The 17,680-nt window shown below is 46.3% G+C and overlaps 1 long non-coding RNA gene across 1 annotated transcript; it reads right to left on the bottom strand.

Annotated features, from left to right (window-relative positions):
• Window positions 1–6,657: 6,657 nt before the first annotated feature.
• LOC131582289 (uncharacterized) lies at window positions 6,658–12,277 on the bottom strand. The gene is made up of 3 exons (XR_009278309.1): window positions 12,231–12,277; window positions 11,170–11,269; window positions 6,658–6,727 (listed from the first exon to the last, which is right to left on the bottom strand). It is a non-coding gene; the product is annotated as an uncharacterized LOC131582289 (long non-coding RNA).
• Window positions 12,278–17,680: the final 5,403 nt, after the last annotated feature.

Below are 17,680 nucleotides of genomic sequence, written 5' to 3' on the forward strand. Positions count from 1 at the left end.
GTCATCGGAGGGGAGAGGGACGTCCTGCGGTTTTCCCCAGTGAACGGTAGATCGCATCGAAGGGTAGATCTTCGGTTTGCATTTTGCGGCTCTCGTGTCTGCTGACGTATCAGGCTCCGCCTGGCTGGAGCTGGCGCCTGCTCCTTCCGTGGGAGCCGTCATTTCTACATCCGCATTCGGCAGGGTAACTTCCAGCTTGGGCTCTGCCGGCGCGGCCGGAGCGGCAGCGTGCCCCGCCTGCACGGCCGGAACTGCGGAGTGCTCCACCGGCGCGGCCGAAGCCGCATCGGCGCACCCCTGGGATTTTAAAAGTTCCGACACGGTGCTACGCTGCCTCCCGGTAAGCCCCTTCGCTGGCCAGACATGCCCCACCCCGAAAAATGCACTCAAACGACTCGTGGGCTCGGCAGGGGGTGATTGCGGCACGTCTGTCTCAGGCGGCGCCATGGCGTCTATTGCAGCTGCTGCTACTGAGGACTCTGCTTTCATATCCCGTATGGCATTTAACACAAGTTTCCAAACTGAACCGAGGGCTACTACCTCTTTACTCTTTCCCGTAATGGCCGTGTCCCACATCAGATTCCCAACATCAATCCACTCTTCCACTGCGAAAAGCAGTGAGGGCACTGCAAAATGCCCGCGATTTTTTGCCCATATAATGAGCTTATCCAGGTCCTTTTCCCTGGCTGCTTCACCTCGTTTAACGAGGATACTGAGAAGCAGTTTTTTCGCCGCCGCAAACTCTGTCTCCATGCCGACGGCACCCCGCAAGGCGGAAGGTTGCGAGCCTTCTATCACGCTCTTGCCTACCTGGGCCCCCCCCAGCAGCCTGACTTTCCACATCCTACCGCACCGCGTCTCACCGCGCTCAGGCTGCCTATCTGGTGCCGATCCAAGCCCGCGACGATTAATGCCCAGATCCACTCCGATGACTCCAAAGCCCCTCTGCCCGCAGGGGTGTCCCTGTTCGGGCGCCAGATCTTGAAAGACCCCCGAGCTGTTCACCAGTCTTCACAGAAGTAATTGTGAATGCCGTTTATTTCTATCTTTAGCACACCTTTTATAGGGTTTTACAGGGTTTGTGGGCAAAGCGAGCTACTATTGGTTAGTACACACAGGTTTACATTCTTGTCTTGGTACACAGGAACATTGTTTTACTTTCTACAGGCAAGTTTCAAGGATTTTAGCCTTTAGTATTGCGGCTTAACTCAGAGGCTGGTTTGTGCAGACAGGCTTTTAGCAATATATCATGTCCCCCATCTGCTAAAAAACTCTCTATACTGGGCTGGCACAAGACCCTTCCTCCTGCCAGAGAGCAGCCCAACCACCGCCCCCCCCCCCCCCCCACCTGTGTGTGAAGCTGAGCCCTGCTCAGCCTTCATCTGATCCTCAATCAGAAATTGCTTCAGGCCCCCCATGTCTTGACTAGGAAGGGCAGTGGAGAGAGCGGGGGTGGGTGCAAACCTTTCCTCAGTGTTTCCTCGCTTTTGAAACAGCTAAAAAGTCACATCTGGAGGTGTCCAACTCAGCTCTTCGTCAGCTTTCTGGAGAACATCAGGCCTTCACCAGCCCAAGATGCTGGAGAGGTTTTCCCACACATGTGGAGGCTGGCTGGCAGCACACTTCCTCAGCTTGGTGCCCATCACCTCGTGGAGGGCAGAGGCAAGCTTGGTGACCACAGTGCGGACATTGGCTCTTCGGACAGGCAGCGCCTTGTTCCCCAGGAAGGACCAGAGCACGGGCAGGGCGGAGCGCTGGACGACTTCAGGGCTCCTGGGATAAACCCATTCCACAAGCACTGCCGGGAGAGAGACAGGGCTTCTTAACCACCAACCCTAATGCAAACAAGGATCTACCTCTAAGTTTTACTTCTTGGAAGCCTCTCTGGCTAAGATCAGAGGAAGAGCACACAGACCCCCATGAGCCAGAGACAGGCAAAGCAGCTGATCCTCCCAGAAACAGAACCAGCAACCCCCCAGGACTAATTCCTCCAAACAGGGCCTTGTAGCTCTGGCAGACTTTGTACTTTTACTAATCCATTTCATGATCTGTTTCTGCAGGCACAATGCCTGAAATGCCAAATAGCCTTTTATTTCCATTAAGAAGTTGTCTAAACCCACACTGAAAATCCAGACATGCACCATAGAGAGGCAATTGAGGGATTTTCAATAAAAAGGATGATTCCATTTTTGTGACCCTTGATGTCAAATGCCAAAAGTCTAATCTGGCTCTTCCCTTTGCTCAGTGGCACACAGTAAAGGGCAATATTAGACCACACTTCAAAACTCCAGCCCATTTGAGATAAATGCTGATGACACTTGGATTAGAAACATCAGTGACTTGCTGGTGTCATTGGCAGAATGCTTTTGTGGCTTCCAACAAACAGCTGTTCCAAACCTCAGAGTGTCTTAGATAATGACCCAGACCCCATTGCCATGGCATCTGAGCATCTCCACATTTTAATGGCATTTCCCCTCCCAATGTTAATGGCATTTTTCCTTACAATGTACACAGAAATGAGGAAAGAGAGAGAAAACTGTTACCCAGGGGACTGCAATTTAACCAGAACATGAGTGTTTTCTCACACTGTGTCAGAAGCATCCTCTCTGCTTGTTTTCTGTACTGAACTACATCAAACACAGACAAAAATTGACTACCAACAGGCTCCTTGCACAGCAGATTTGGCTGAGAGATCAAAAGCTGAAATGGTCTGGAGACCATTCTCATTTTCTAATCAGGCAAAATGTTATGTAGGAGCCATTTATTATTCTGTGGTGGAAGAGACTTCATTTTCTCAATGCTGTTAATCCACCAGCAGTCACCAACATTTCAACAGCTCCTGGAAGTACCCAAAACCAATGCTTCTAAGTGGGAAAAGGGTTATGGTTAATCCATTTAAAAATGGGGGTTCATTTGAGTTTAAATGCAATTAAAGACGTTGGTCAGTATGGAAGTCGAGAAGAGAAAGAGCTGTGTGCTCCTACTAAATCTCAGAGAGCGCATCTGCTCTTTCTAAAGTAGTCCTAATTTTTGTTTAATTCCTTCATTTGAAAAAGAGATCAAAATAACTGCAAAACTAAACTCCCTATTCCTGGAGATCTACTTGATCCAACTGCTCTTTAACAGGCCTTTGACATTCCCAATCGCTGAACATGCCCTTTTGAGATTCATAATAAAGACACAAAGTGTATTAAACTTTGCATTTAAAGATGCTGGCAGAATTAGTGGTGGATTTAGCCCCAGATAAAGCAAGGCCATAAATCATCTTCTCTACTATATATTGAGATGATCACATTTCCATTCCTTGGCTGTTGCTGCCATAGCAAGCTCCTCTGAGGAATCAATTAGCAGCTGCATTTGCAGCATTTTGGACAGCGCTGACAGAGGAAGACACTGCACTCCCTGAAATGCTCAGCCCAATGCCACTTTGACAGCACAGGCAGGGAGCCTCAGCACTGTGCTTCTGCCCCTCTGCCAACAAATGCTACCCTTGCACTAAATCTGTGCCTCTAATATGTGTGTTGAGTTTTGACCTAAGCTGTGAGCCCCAGGCCCTGCAGGGTTCAGCCTCAAAACGTTCCAAGAGCAAAATAAGGATTCTGTGAGGACAAAACAAACTGATCCCCTGAAACAGCATCTGCCACCACTTTCCCTCAAGGATCACAGATGCCTCTGAACTTCCAAGAGAGGAGCCAGCTAGGGTATTTTCAGCCCTTCCCTTTCCTGAAGGTGGGTTCTGAGATGCCCCAGTGAGAGCTCAGCCCCAAGGCCGAGCGCTGCCCCTGTCTCAGATGCTGCATACCACGGCAGCAGCCAGGAAAACCTGCCCAATACACCTGCCATGGGTGCTGGGCAGGAGGGACAAGCTCAGCACCTCCTGATTTGGAGGAGCTACTCTACTGTCTATTCACAGGCATTCCCTGTACATTCTCCCTTGGAAGACCTCTTGGCTTAGAAGGGTTGGCCATACCTGTGATATGCTCTGTGACATCCAGCAGAGCTTGGCCACTCAGTTGACTCCATTGGTGGCCAAACTCTTTCACCAGTGATACTTTATCTACAAGAGAAACACACATTTCTGCTCACTCTTCGGAAGTCCTAAGTGAATGGACGGTGGGGTGGGAAAAGGCAGGGGCAAGCCCATTTCATAAAATAAAGTGAATTTTTGCTGATCCTTTAATCTTTTTCTTCTTTCCTTCCAGCTTCCTTGGGAGGGTTTTTAATTCCAGAAAAAAAGATCTCCTTGCACAGTTGTAGATCCAAAGTCGTCTGCTGTGCCAGGAGCTACATTAAACATTTCACATCCAGGGACCTCAAGAGTTCAATCACATGTAAGCAGTGAAAAGGGTTTTCATCCCAGAGCAAAAAGGAAGAACCCCATACTTTGAACATGGAAAGGCACTGAGTCAGGCAGTTCATGTGCTCACAGAGCAACTGAGGTGGAGAAAATGGAAACTCCCCTGGAAGACCTGCCTTTTTAACATTTCATTGCTCAGGCATATTCCCCAGTGTGGCATTTTCAGAGCTGACATCAATCTGTGTGGCAAAGGAATTGCAGCAGCCCTTGCCTAGGTAGCTATTTGCTACAGCCATCTTGCCCCATGCAAAACAACATGTGGAACAAGGCATCACTGACAGCTGGATTTCTACCTGTTTGTTATAAGGAAATGAACTTGGTGAATCAAAAGTTCTCCTTTGAAAAAAGAAGCTAAAGAAGAAAGGTGGGAAATGGGCAGCTAATGCCTATAATGTATATAATGTAGAGCCTTCCAGGAGGCTGCTCTGCAGAAGCTCTGATGGGCCTGTGTCCCTTCATGCCAACAGCCAAGCTATTCATTTGGGAAGTCCAATGGGGCCCAAGCAAACTCCAAAACCCCCCTTGGCTCTGAATTCTAGCAAAGCTGTAGTCCAGGACTTCCTCTTCAGACAAGCAGCACAGAGCCAAGGACTCCTGGGACCTTTGGGAAATGCTGATGCACGTTCAAGCCTGTTGGGGGACTGGTGTGTAAGGACTGCAGCTCCACAGCTTCTGGTGGATGTCAGCTGCAGCATTCCACAGACAACAGGAGCTCTCAGGGCTCTCAGTGATCTCTTGTGTGGCAGAGGCAGAGACACAGCTGAGGAGAGTCCATGTCAGGGGTCAGCCTTACCTAAATGAGAAATAGATTCTTCCAGTGCTTTCACAGCTGCAGCATGAACCCCGGGATCCTTTGAGTTCAGTTCTTTGTAATTCCTTCGTCCAAATGGATGATCACCGGGCTCAAGGCATAGGATGCCTATGATTTCTGATAGCACGTCCAGCACCTTCTGCTTCACCTTCTTGTGGCTGTCAGATATTCTCAGGACAAAATAATCAAAAATCTGTGGAGAGAACAAACAACATGACAGCTGGATTACAATGTCCTTGTTTGAAGAGGGGATGTGGACAAGTGCACTCAGCAATGTAAAAGAGGAATCTGATCCTTTTGGACAGGTCAGCACTTGCTTGCACAATTTCACTGTTTTCCTGGGGGCCACTCACTGGAGGGGTTGCACAACCTCATGCTGGTTGAAAGATTTTCATCTATTTTGAAGAGGTTTGGGTGGGGAAAGAATGTTTCCTATCGTGTTTCCCTCCGCCAGTAAATCATTAAATTAATTTAACTAATTTTGAATTTATTAATTCAAAAAGATGACCTTTGCTTTAGAAGTATGGAACCAGATATTTAATGTGCCCATTTTCCTATACACTTGCCTCAAGTACTGAGGGCAGTTTTGATTTTGCCAAACTATAGCTGGAGAAGATCTAAGTTTTCTTTTCTCAGTCTCTGTCTCTGTGTCTGGAGAAGTGCAGGGCTCTGATCAACTCTTCCAGGATCCACACCATTTGTCTAACTAACAGGTAGGCTTGTGACATTTAATGTGCTCTACAGCTCTCATTAGAGCAGGTTCAGTCCAGTAACAGCCACATTATCAAGCACCATTCTCTGGAGAAAGGGAAATGCAGCTTCTGGGAGGTGAAGGTACAGATCTGCTCTTAGTCATTTTCCTCCTTTTCCAGAGAGAAGAAAAGGCCCCCCAAGAAGGGTGAGCACCATCTCTACCAAGAGGAATAGGGACAAAGATGGATATGAGTAACCCAGAGTTGTGAAGATGGAGTTTACAGAAATACCCTTTAAAAAAATCTGGGTTTAACCAACCCAGCCTGATACTTCTCTTCTCCATCCAAACCCATTTTTTATTGAGAGAATAATTGCCATGCTTTCAGAGCTGGTATTCACTTAACCCAGCTGGGAGTAGGAGACAGCAGGAGCTACAGCAGCAGCAAACTCTGTCATCATCAATAGGCACCTGCCCAACAAATACAGCTGGACTGAAAGAACTTGTTCTGGAGCCTGGACCTGAATGAAATTTGTCTGTGTAAGAGGGACCAGCCTGTCCCAAACTGCCAGGATGTAGTGCCAAGACACACGGAATGAACTTCACTGCTCCAGGCTTGGGAAAGGAGCTAAAGGAAAGGAACAATGAAGATACCCTACATACTTGGACAATGTTAGTGGAGATGAGCTGGGGGCTGGTTTTGCACAGCTTGAGAAGGAATGTCACTCCTTCCAGCCGTGTCTGAAACCCCTTGGCTTCCAGGAGATTGTAAAGCTTCTGGAGCGGCTCCAATTCTTCCACAGATGGAGGTAACGTGACCTGGGCTTTTGTACGGTGTAGGAGGCGTCCCTCAGAGGTAGACTTCACCCTGGGAAATGAAACCAAATTAGAACTTGGTGGTGATAATACCTTCGGTTAATTGTGAGAAAAACATCGCGAGGAGCTTCCCTAATGATGCGATTTCAAGCTGGAAAATCATGAGGCTCTGAAAAACAATGTGGACCACATGACAATCATTACAGGAGACAACCTGTGAGTAACTGTCATGGGGTGACTTTACCTTTAAGATAGCTTCGGGAGCTGGGAGGAAGTTGAAGCTGCGAGAGGCTGATGGGAGTCTTTTCTTCTGACCAATTATTGGTCATTTCTAAGAATTGACAGCAGTTTTGAAAAGTGAGATCAACTTGTGAACACCACCTTAAGATGAAAAGCCAGGGTTCTCTTGTTCTCTTTGGTTTCTGGCTTCTGAAGAGGTATCAGGCTCTGTCTCGGCCTCCTCCCCCCCTCCTCCAGGCCGGACAAGGCCGCAGAGGACGGGGGGGGAGAAATGGAGCCGGCCGGCCTGGCTGGGTTTGCAGTTTCTGCTGCTGAACTGAAACCTGACACCATGAACATCTGCAGCTTTCCAAGACTTTAACTCTTTTACTACCTGGATGAGACTTACAGATTACTCCTTTCTCCCAGGAAAGTAAGAGAGAGAGAGAGAGAAAATCAACATGAAAGAGACATCATAAAACCATCAAAGACCGTGAAGAAAAGAGTTAAGTTTTAGATGAGGAAGAGAGAATAAGGAGATGCTTTATAAGCTGAAATATTTTTCTGTTAAAGCTATGGAGATGGACAATAGTGTTCTGAAAAAACTCCTTTAATTAATGATAGAGTATATTGGGAGGAATAGAGTGTTCAAAGTGTGGATTTTGAGCAAAAGGTGGAGTAATTGTGATACAGTGAGGTGCTGGAACAGAGCGGAGAGAAGTAATAGTTGAAGATTTGGGGCTGCTTGAGGCAAAGAGAAAACTTCTGTATTCCAGGGAAGCTCACAGAGACAGATGAAGAGAGCTTTTGCCTTTGAATAACTCATCCTTAAAAATGACCTCCTGTCCTAGTTTAGGGCAAATTAGGTTCACCAGTGCCTTCTGATTTTTGATCAGTTGCTGGTCTTGAGGGTCCTTCCCCCGCATCACCATTATCATCGTCTACTGGCTGATCGGTTTTGGTTTTGAATTTCATATCTCTCGTGGCAGGAGCAACAGACACCGGCCTAGGCTCACTGTCTGGTTTGGCTGCTGGCTTAGGCTCACTGTCTGGTTTGGCTGCTGGCTTAGCTGCAGCCGGAGTGACTGGGGTAGCTGCTGATTTATCTGCCTGCCTTACAGTATCTAGCACTGTGTGATAAGCATACGCTAGGGCCCAGCTTATTGCAATGAGATGTTTCTTCTTAGAATCATCACAGCAATTCTCTTCCAGATATTTCTCTACTTCATCTGGGTTCTGAATTTGTTCACGTGAGAATTCCCAGGCTGGGGGATCAGAAAATTCCTTCAGAGTTCAGCCAATTCTCTCCCATTCTCTACACCACTCAGGATTTCTCACACCTGAGTCTACTTCTGGGGCAGGGGTCTCGTTGGCTCTTCTGGATATCTCAGCCCTCATTCTAGAGAAGTTGCAGACCGTATAGAGGAAGCTTAACAGCTGAACTACCAGGAAAGTGACCAGGAATGTGGTATCCTTAACACTCAGGGGAAACTGGATATTCTCAAAGAGGGACATAACAGATGCAAAGGAGAAGAAGGAAAGAAAAGGCTGAAAAGCCTCATCCCCTGCTCTTCCTCTAACAAACTGGGTGCAATTACCAATAAACTCTCAAAATGTGTTACTGGGACTGGGAGGCAGGGTCGGGCGAAGAAACCATAAGCCAAACATACCTGATAGAAACTTCAGTAGTTCTATAAACTTCCTATAAATCATTATCACCGAGCCCAGCACAATAACCATTTTAATCCGTGCCCCTCTACTGTGAAAGAGGGCAAAGACAGGTATTAAAACCTCAAAAACTTTTAGGGACCAGATCCACATGAAGGCTTCCACCCCGAGAGATATTATGTACCCAAACAACATGGCTACTGACTGCTTTATCTTAATACAGAATAAATACACCCAACAATCAGTACAGATTTTTCCACTTTCTCTTGCCCCTGTTCGTTGGGCGCCAAAAACTGTGTTTGTCCTAGTTTAGGGCAAATTAGGAAGGAAAAACTCCAAATGGGGATTTCCCCAGGGAAATGCCCCTCCTCACTTTCTGGTCCGGGAAAAGAAAAAAAAAAAAAATCTTTGGAGAGAAGTGGAAAAAGCTGTTTATTTAACAGGAATTGAGTAATATTAAATAATAAAACCTCTTGTTGTTCGATGGGATGGCAAATCTAGGAAGAAAAGTCCTTTCCATGTGGTGAACGGCTCGCTCAGGTTCTTATCAGTCCCTCCGGTGCTGGAAAGTGCTGAGGCCCAGGCCCCGGTGGGCCACAGGCGTGAGCTCCTGGGGTTTGGCTGGGTGTTCAGTCCAGAGCAGGCTTGCACAGATCCAAGAAAATTGGAAAAAAACCAAAGGTCCAGGGACCTCCTCTGCCTCAGCTAGCTAAAACTAACTAAAAGCCAGAGAGAAGCTCTGTCCCGCTGTCTGTCCGTGCTGCAGACACCACAGTCCAGGAGCGAGATGTGTGGGAGTGATGTTTTCTTTAACACAAACTGCGCGCTTCTTCTTCTCCCTCTCTTGCTCTCAAAGCCAGTCTTAAAGGTGCAGAACTTAACATATAACATAAACCAGATGATTGGGGATACCAGTATCATAAAGTCATCCCAGGACACCTCCCTAGACTCATGACCCATACACACCTCAGAGTGATGTGAAATGGGAGGAGTGAACTGATGACAGATTTCTGGGCAGCTGGCATCAGAAAAATAGAAAACTATAACAGAAGTAGTTTTCTTGTGAGAAACTCCACAGATTAGCAGAAGAAGGCTTCTGTTTCTCTACAAAGACTGATGAAAAGACTCTAGCAGGAATTGGGAGAGTTTTAAACACCGAAGTTCCAAAGCTTTTTGTCTCTCTGTTGTCATGTGAACAAGGAAATGATTGGGTAGTGGGGGATAAAGGAGTTTTCTGGAAGTTTATTCTGGTATTCTTATTCTTGTAGTTTTGTTAATAATCTTTCTTTATTCCTTTTAAGTTTTAAGCCTGTTTTGCTCTTGTTCTAATCTATATCTCACAGCAAGAAATAAGTAAACTTTCTAGTAATTTTTTTAGTTACTGCTTTAAAACCACAACAGTAACATTCTCACCAGTGCTCACTCAGGAAAACCAAGGATGAGATGTATCTGGTCTACCTTCAGATGGCTTCACAGGCACACAGGTCTCATTGCTTTGTGGGGAAAGGGACACTACTTCCAGGTTTAAATGCCTCTTCTCAGGGACATGTGTGTCTTATAATAAGGAAACTCATCACTCTGGAGAAGTGTCTCTACACCAAGCATGACACTCTGTAACAGTAGCTCAGATGCATCTGAACAGATGAACAGGGGCATATCTGAAGGATCCAGGAAATCAGTAATAGAGATAAAATCAGAATAGTCAAAACAGACATCCCGGCACTATGCTAACATTATGTTTGCTTCCCCAGAGACTAGATCCACAGCTTAACAAACCCACAGGGAACAATTCTCCTGGATCAACCTGTCTCTTCCATGAGCATTCCAAGATCCTAGCTATGCTACTGAGGCATGTGGCCACTCTTCTGCCACCACTGAGCACGACAGAGCTAAGTAACACTCCTCTGTTATCAGAGGAGAACAGGTACAAGTAGCTCTGCCCCTGGCAGAAAGGAAAGCAAGGACCAAATTCCTGTCTTAAATTTGGACTGCAGCACAGGGGGAAATAAACCAAACATGCTGTCCATCAAGCAAACAGTGTGAAGGAGAGGAATATCATAACAAAAAATCCACATTGAGACGCCTGTTGACCAATGTTGCTTAGGATTTCCCTTGATTCTTACTACTCAAACTTGGTACTGATTGAGAGTAAGAAAGCCATGAATCAGCCAGGCCAAACAATTTACATGCGAGGTGCTTTTTTGGGGAATGGCAACTTGCTTCTTGACTGGGACTTCTCATCAAAACACCAATCTGAAAAAGACTCCTCTCTGATGAAAAAAACCAGCCCTGATTGAATTTACTTGTCACAAGTCAGGCAGCAGAGACACAGCCCTCTCCATGCCTGCACAACACTGCCCTTGCCAGTGCACTGGATCATCTGAGCCACAACCAATGGGTGTCTTTTTGTCACCCAGTTTCTGTGGAAACCTCTCCAGAGAAGCTGTGTTCACTGTAATGCAGAAGTAGCCAATTTTTATCATAGAGCATTTGTAGGGAATGGAAACAATCTCTGGCACAGGTCATCTCCCCCACAAAGACTTTCCTGGGGAAGACACATGTAAAGCTTGTCATGTGCTTTGTCCCATCTAACAAAGTGCTCAGTACCGTTTACTGAAGGCAATGTGGCCTGGGGCTTCTTTGAGGAATCGCTGCTCTTCTTCACCGGCATCTTGACAGATGGGCCTTCACTCTTCTGGTTTCCCATCTCCTACAAAGACATAAAGAAAGCCCATGACTCTTTAGAATATACAGTAGGAAAGTCCCTGTTTAAAACAAAGGTTAGAACCTCAGGATCACGGCTATCAAGGCTTAGGGAGAGATTTCCTAGCTTACAGAAGGAAATAGACCAGAGATTCAGTGATGCCAACTCTTTGTTCTCAATAGCCCAAGGCAGGTTATGGGTGCTGCCATAGTGAGCAGCACTCTAAAATCCTAATTTCATTAGTCTTGAGCAGGAATGGGAATAGTGCAAACTGGTAGGCAATGAGTGTTCTTAAAGGAAGCAGCAGAAAAATTTAGATTCTCTGGGGGTTGGCCCATTGTGTTGGAAGTTGATTTGATTCAACACTCGCTCTCCCTGTTCCTCCACAAAGTCACGCTCCCTTCTATAATGTAGATAAGAATAAAAACAAAAACCCACAAACAAACCAATGGTTTTCCACTGGACTCTGCTGAATTCACCAAGCTTCCTCCAGCTCCACAGGGCTTGAGAGCAGGGCAGTATTCCCAACAGACACACAGTAATTGTTGTAACTGGGATTGACATGTACATCTTTTGTATATTTGGAAATTTTCATGGCACTACAATGTCCAATGTCTTTTCCAAAGACTCTGTTATCTTCAGAAGCACAATTCTCACTTAATTCCTTTACTGGGGGCAGAGTTTGGAGAGCATGGTGAGGGGTTACACTGAAATGAAACCCATTTTCTCCTCTTCCCTTTTCCCCTTTGTGATATTCAAAATATTCAAAACCCCACTTTTGCCCTAAGAATATCAGTTCCTTTGTAGTCTGCAGATGAACAAGCTGAGGATTAACAGCTCATTCCCAGGAGCAAAGTGATTCAGAAGAAGAAGAATGAGATAAAGACAGATTTAGTATGTTTGATCTCATATTAGCAGTGGCAATCCTTGCACAAAGGAGACGTTTCTCCTGCCAAATACTTACTTCTTAATTCTTGTCAGAATATCTTCCAGGTCACAGGTAGAAACAGATTGCTCCAAAAGCCTTTTAAATTTTTGATGACTTAGCAACATCTTCACCATCTCCTGTCCATAGTGCCTAAGGAACAAAGGAAGAAAAAGAAAGAAAAGTGAACAAACATAGGAAGAGTGTTAACAGAAGAGGCTGATACCTCAAACTCATCAGTGTCAATCCTTGCATAAGAAGGCATTACCTACTCAGCAAAGAGAGACATTTATCTCCACTTGGCACTGCACAGTGCTGTCAGCTGAACAGAAGAGGCAAGAGGAGAATGTGGGGCAGCAGAAAATACCATTTCATTCTGAAACTGTGTGTGTGCTTCTGTGGGATCAATGGATCCCAGGGAACAAGCAAAGCACATCTGCTTTGTTGGCAGAGCCCATTAGCAGTGTCTTGCTGCCATTGCACAATAATTTGCCTTCCTTTAACTGGCAGGGAAGCCAGGACAAAACAGCTCTTGCTTCCCATTGATTATTCTATACCATATGTATGGACAGGGGCAGCTAGTTGTTCCTGTGTTCTTGGCAGCTATTAATAGGAATTTAATCATCAACGTAAAGGAATGCAATTATCAAAGTAAGGGGATTTTGGTGGTTTGGTTTGATTTTGCCACTAGGAAACCACAGTGCTCTTCAAGAATAAATTTGGAGGTCATTCAGCCACAGATAACAGCATTATAGGAATCTGCAAGAGAGGTTTAGAAAGACTGAATACACTGGCTAAAGACCTCTGAAGTATTTCTAGGAAAGTCATAGGTTTGGGATCCTTCAGTGTTGAACATTAGCCACCACTTTGGCTTTGTGTTGTGCACCTAAGGCCAAACAAAACTGTTAGTCTGGCTAATCTGAGCTCTTTTGATCTCAGTCAAGAACCCTTCAAGTCACAGGAAGTTGGCAATGCTCCTTCTTGCAGGACAAGCTCAGGTTACCCAGTACAGTCATTTCCCCGAGGAACACAGAGCACTGGTCACAACAACAAGGCTGACAGAGCTCAAGAAGTGTTTGGACAATGCTCTTGGGTACATGGAGTGTCTCTTGGGGTGTCCTGCACTTGGCCAGGAGCTGGACTTGATGATCCTAATGATTCCATTCCAATTCAGTGTATTCCATGATTCTATGACCCTTAGCCACACGGAGAGGTAAAGTATTATTTCCTGTAGTTTCTACACTTTTCTGGATTTCCTTTTAAAGCCAGACACCAAACAGATTTCGTGTTTTAGGAGGTGAAATGAAGATCATTACCTTGTGTCCTTGTGACCGTCCTGAGCAAGCTTCCCTGCCACCTGCGCCAGGCTCTCAGCCCAGGGTGTGTCTGCGAGCTTCGTGACTCCAATTGTCCCCATCAAGGACAGGAGGAGTTTGGCCGCACACTTCCGCACCTGGACGTAGCGGCTCCTGGGAAGAAGAGAGCAAACACTGGGACACAGGGAGAAGGAGGCACAGCAGCACAGGCCTTGGCCAGAGAATGCTCCCTGTCGTTGCTGGGCAAAGGAGGCCTGGGTTCTCCCTGCAACTTTAGACACCTGTAGGAGGTTCTGTTGTCAGATAAACACAAAGTTAGCATTGTACAGAAGGAGTGCCTGCAAGGAAGAGGGAGGAATTCAGTCTCCCTGCATTATCTGATATTCAATTTCTTTCCCAAAATTTACTCTGAGAAAGATTAAAGAAATAGATGACATACAAATTCCTTAGAAATTAATGACAACTCATGCTGACTTATCAGAGGACACTCACTACACAGAGCTGCAGCAGGACTGAGGCTCTTTCCACCCATTGATCCCCAAATCTTCAGACCTTTGGAAAAAAACAAATGCAGGGAAAAACATGCTGTGGGGCTTGAGGTTGCAGAATATCCAGCAATACATCCTGTTCCTTCTGTGAGGCTTGGCAAGGGATACATCTGAATATTCTACCCTATTCCAAAGCTGAGGAAGGGGTGGCAGGCAGTTTAGCCAGGTTGTCCTGTTCTAGCCAGTGTCTCTTGGGAACTATCAGGCCCAGCACCAACACTGAAGGCAGCATTTGCTTCAGCTGTCCCATGGCAGTCAGCATGTGAAGGTGCCTGTAGAGTGATTCATTATCTCAAGGCTAACATGAAACATCAGTTTGAACAGAAAGTAGAGCTCTAAGGCCAGGACAGTCCTACAAGACTCATTCTGGCAGGAGCTGCACCTGCTGTGCAGGCTGTGCCCCATCCAGCACATTCTCCCCCAAGTGCTCCTCACCCCAGCAAGTCCCCTCCTTCTTTCTCAAGTTAATGGCATAATGAGGATGCCTGGTTTTTCCCAGGGCCTCTGTGCTTGGCACTGTGAAATATCAAAGAGCGCTCACAGCTACTACTGCAACTGTCCCTCTTCCCATAAAAGCACAAGGCTCTATCCTTAGCCTTTGCAGGCACTTTCCCTTCCCCACCATTCACCAGTTCTGGGAAGCTCTGACAGGCTGGCAGAACTCCAGGAAGCAGCAGGAAACTGAGTCGGGGGAGGTTTAGGTTGGATATCAGGAAAAGGTTTTTCACCCAGAGGGTGGTTGGGCACTGAAACAGGCTCCCCAGGGCAGTGCTCACAGCACCAAGCCTGACAGAGTTGAAGAAGCATTTTAAGAACAATCTCAGGCACTTGGTGTGATCCTTGGGGTGTTCTGTGCTAGGCCAGGAGCTGAACTCGATGGTCCTGATGGGCCCCTTCCAACTCCCAATATTCTACAGCTCTGTGATTCTGTGAACTAATAGGCTGCAGGAGGGCAGAAATAGGTGACAAGAGGAGAGAAGTGAGGGTGATGGGAGAATGAAGTCACTGAGTTCACAGAAGATGCAGGATGCAGGAGCCTTCCCTCCCACCATTCCCGTTCTGTCTGTCAACCCTTCCCCCACTCAAACTAGCAGGTGAAGAAGATCACTAAAGGAAGAAGAACCTACTTGGCTCCCCTGTCCATGAGAGCAGCCAGTGCTTGTGCAGGAGTCACATTCTCAACCATGATCCCCAGGGTCTGATTGGCTGCTTTCTCAACAAACTCTGGGGAATTCCAAACCATCAGGAGCAGGACCTGAGCAACCTCATCCACCTCGGAGTCCATGTCCTTCTTCAAGCTTGCAAAGAGCTCTCCAAGAGTGATGATTGCAGCATAGGACACCTTGGAGTGGAGGTTGCTCACCTGGGGAAGTGATGAGAGAAACATAAGAATCACCTTGCAAACAAAACCAGTGGCCTTAGACAAAAGTCTCAGGAAATGACAACACATCCCAGTTTGTCCAGGGGAACAAAAAAGCACAATAAGAGCAGGAGAGCTCAAGCACAGAAAGGCACTTAGTCTGGCAACAATTTCTGGCCTCAGACCTGCTGACAGCAGGCCTAAAAACAAATAATTTCACTTAATTCTTCTATAATGTCCACCCCTTTGATTTTAGGCCCTTCAATTTCAAAACAAACAAATTAAAGCAAGGGCTTCTTGCAAACCATAAGGCACAAGTCAAAGACAAATAATCATGTGCTCCTGTTCAAAAAAGCAACACCAGAAGTTGAAGCACTCAGCCAAGAAACGGAAAGCACAGGCTCAAGTCTACAGATTAATTGGTAGTGTAGAATTACAGCTCAGGCAGAGGTTAGGACTCTGGTAAATAACATAATTAGTGTCTCAGTTTGTGCATTTGCACCTTGCATTACAATGGCACCTCACTCAAAGATGAGTGTGAGACACCCAACCTACCAGGAAATACAGCTACATGCACACACACATCCTAGCTGACAGACACTAGAAATATAAGGTCTAAAACCAGAAATGGAGGCAATCCCTGAGCACACGTGGACATGAACATGCACATATCTACTCTACACACCATGTATGAAGTACAGGGGACAATTCAGAAGAATGTTCTCACCTCGCTGGTAACTACCAGGCAAATTTCACAAAGTCTACAAAGCATGACTTCTGAATGGGACCCAGCCAGCTGTTGGATGCTGGAGAGTGCCTTCTCCTTCAGCTCCCTGAAAGGCAAGTACCAAAAAGATTGGTTTTTCTCTCCACCCAAGAACTAGGCAGCACCCTCTGAAATGACCAGGCTGGCAGCTCAGTGGGTCCTCAGTGGGAGGTGCTTTTCAAGGAGCACTTCAGCAAATTGTGGAACTTGTTGCCACAGGATGCTGTGCCTGTCAAAAGCATACACAAATCCAAGAGACAAATAGAGGGGTTTTTTCAGAGTCTTCATTTGTGGCCATTTTACAAGACAGCCTTTCTGAAACCTCTGGCCCATGAAGTTCCTCTGTCACTGCTTCCTAGAAACTGTGAGACCAGACCAAGTTGCTGTTTCCTGTCACCTCCCTGTTCCTGTCGCTGAGACACAGTCCCATTGGGCTGTTACTGGGGCATTTTCCTTCTTTACCAGCCCCAGCAGGCAATTCAGCAGTAAGAGACTGCACTGGCACTCTGGAGCTGACTTTCCACTCTGCAGTCTAGGCCTGTCTGTCACCCACTCCACTCCTCCTCCAAATTCCCCAAGAAAAGCAGCAGGATGTCCCAGAAGATTCCACACCTGGGCAAGAACACTTGAAACTCTGGCAAAAACCCCTACCTTAAACAACCCCCACAACAGCAACATAACAGCAGTGTTATTTAAAAGGTGCAAACAACTCCATGTCTCAGCACCTGCTTTGTGCAGGCCCTCAGCTACAGGAAGGTTGGTGAGGCATCAGGGATGCAGCACAGGGCTGGTGATGGATCCCACGGGCACCCCTGAGTGTCACCCAGACACCCCCACACCTGCAGATGCTCTCTGAACCTCACAGGGCACCAAAGAGAAATGGGGAAGAGAAAGCAGAAGAAAAAGGGCAAAGCAAAGGCGACTGTACAATGAGATGCATTGTAGCAGATTTTTCATGTTTATCCCAATGTGAATGGAGTCCTTATCCCCATGTGAATGAAGCATCCACCAGTGAGTGCATGCTAACCCAGACAGCAAAAGGACAACCAATACTGATAGTAAAAGGTTTTAAAATCATAGAAAATTTGGGGACTTAGAAAGAAAGTTAGGCTTGGCAAGCCCCGGGAAAAGTAGGTCCTGGGAAATGTTAGGCCTTGTGCTTGCTAAAGATCATGTGAAACTGCACTTGTGTAATCAGTATATGATAAATGATACAATTGTTAGATGTGATTAGATATAATTATTGTTTAAAGAACATGAGAAACAATGTTAGGGGTTTGAGACGGGATCACGAGAAATTCCTGCTTGGGTCAAAACAATGCATACAATAGAACAATGTAAGTTTAATAACTAATATGTAAGTTATATAATGACAGAGTATAAAAACATGTTCAGCTCAAAACCAAGGCGGGTCACATTTGGGTATGAGTACCCCTGACACCCCGAGCTCTTCCATAAGGCACCTTCATATCATCATTCCATGATTATGTGCTCCTGAA

This window comes from Poecile atricapillus, chromosome 9, assembly GCF_030490865.1.
Source record: "Poecile atricapillus isolate bPoeAtr1 chromosome 9, bPoeAtr1.hap1, whole genome shotgun sequence".
Classification (NCBI taxonomy): Eukaryota; Metazoa; Chordata; class Aves; order Passeriformes; family Paridae; genus Poecile; species Poecile atricapillus.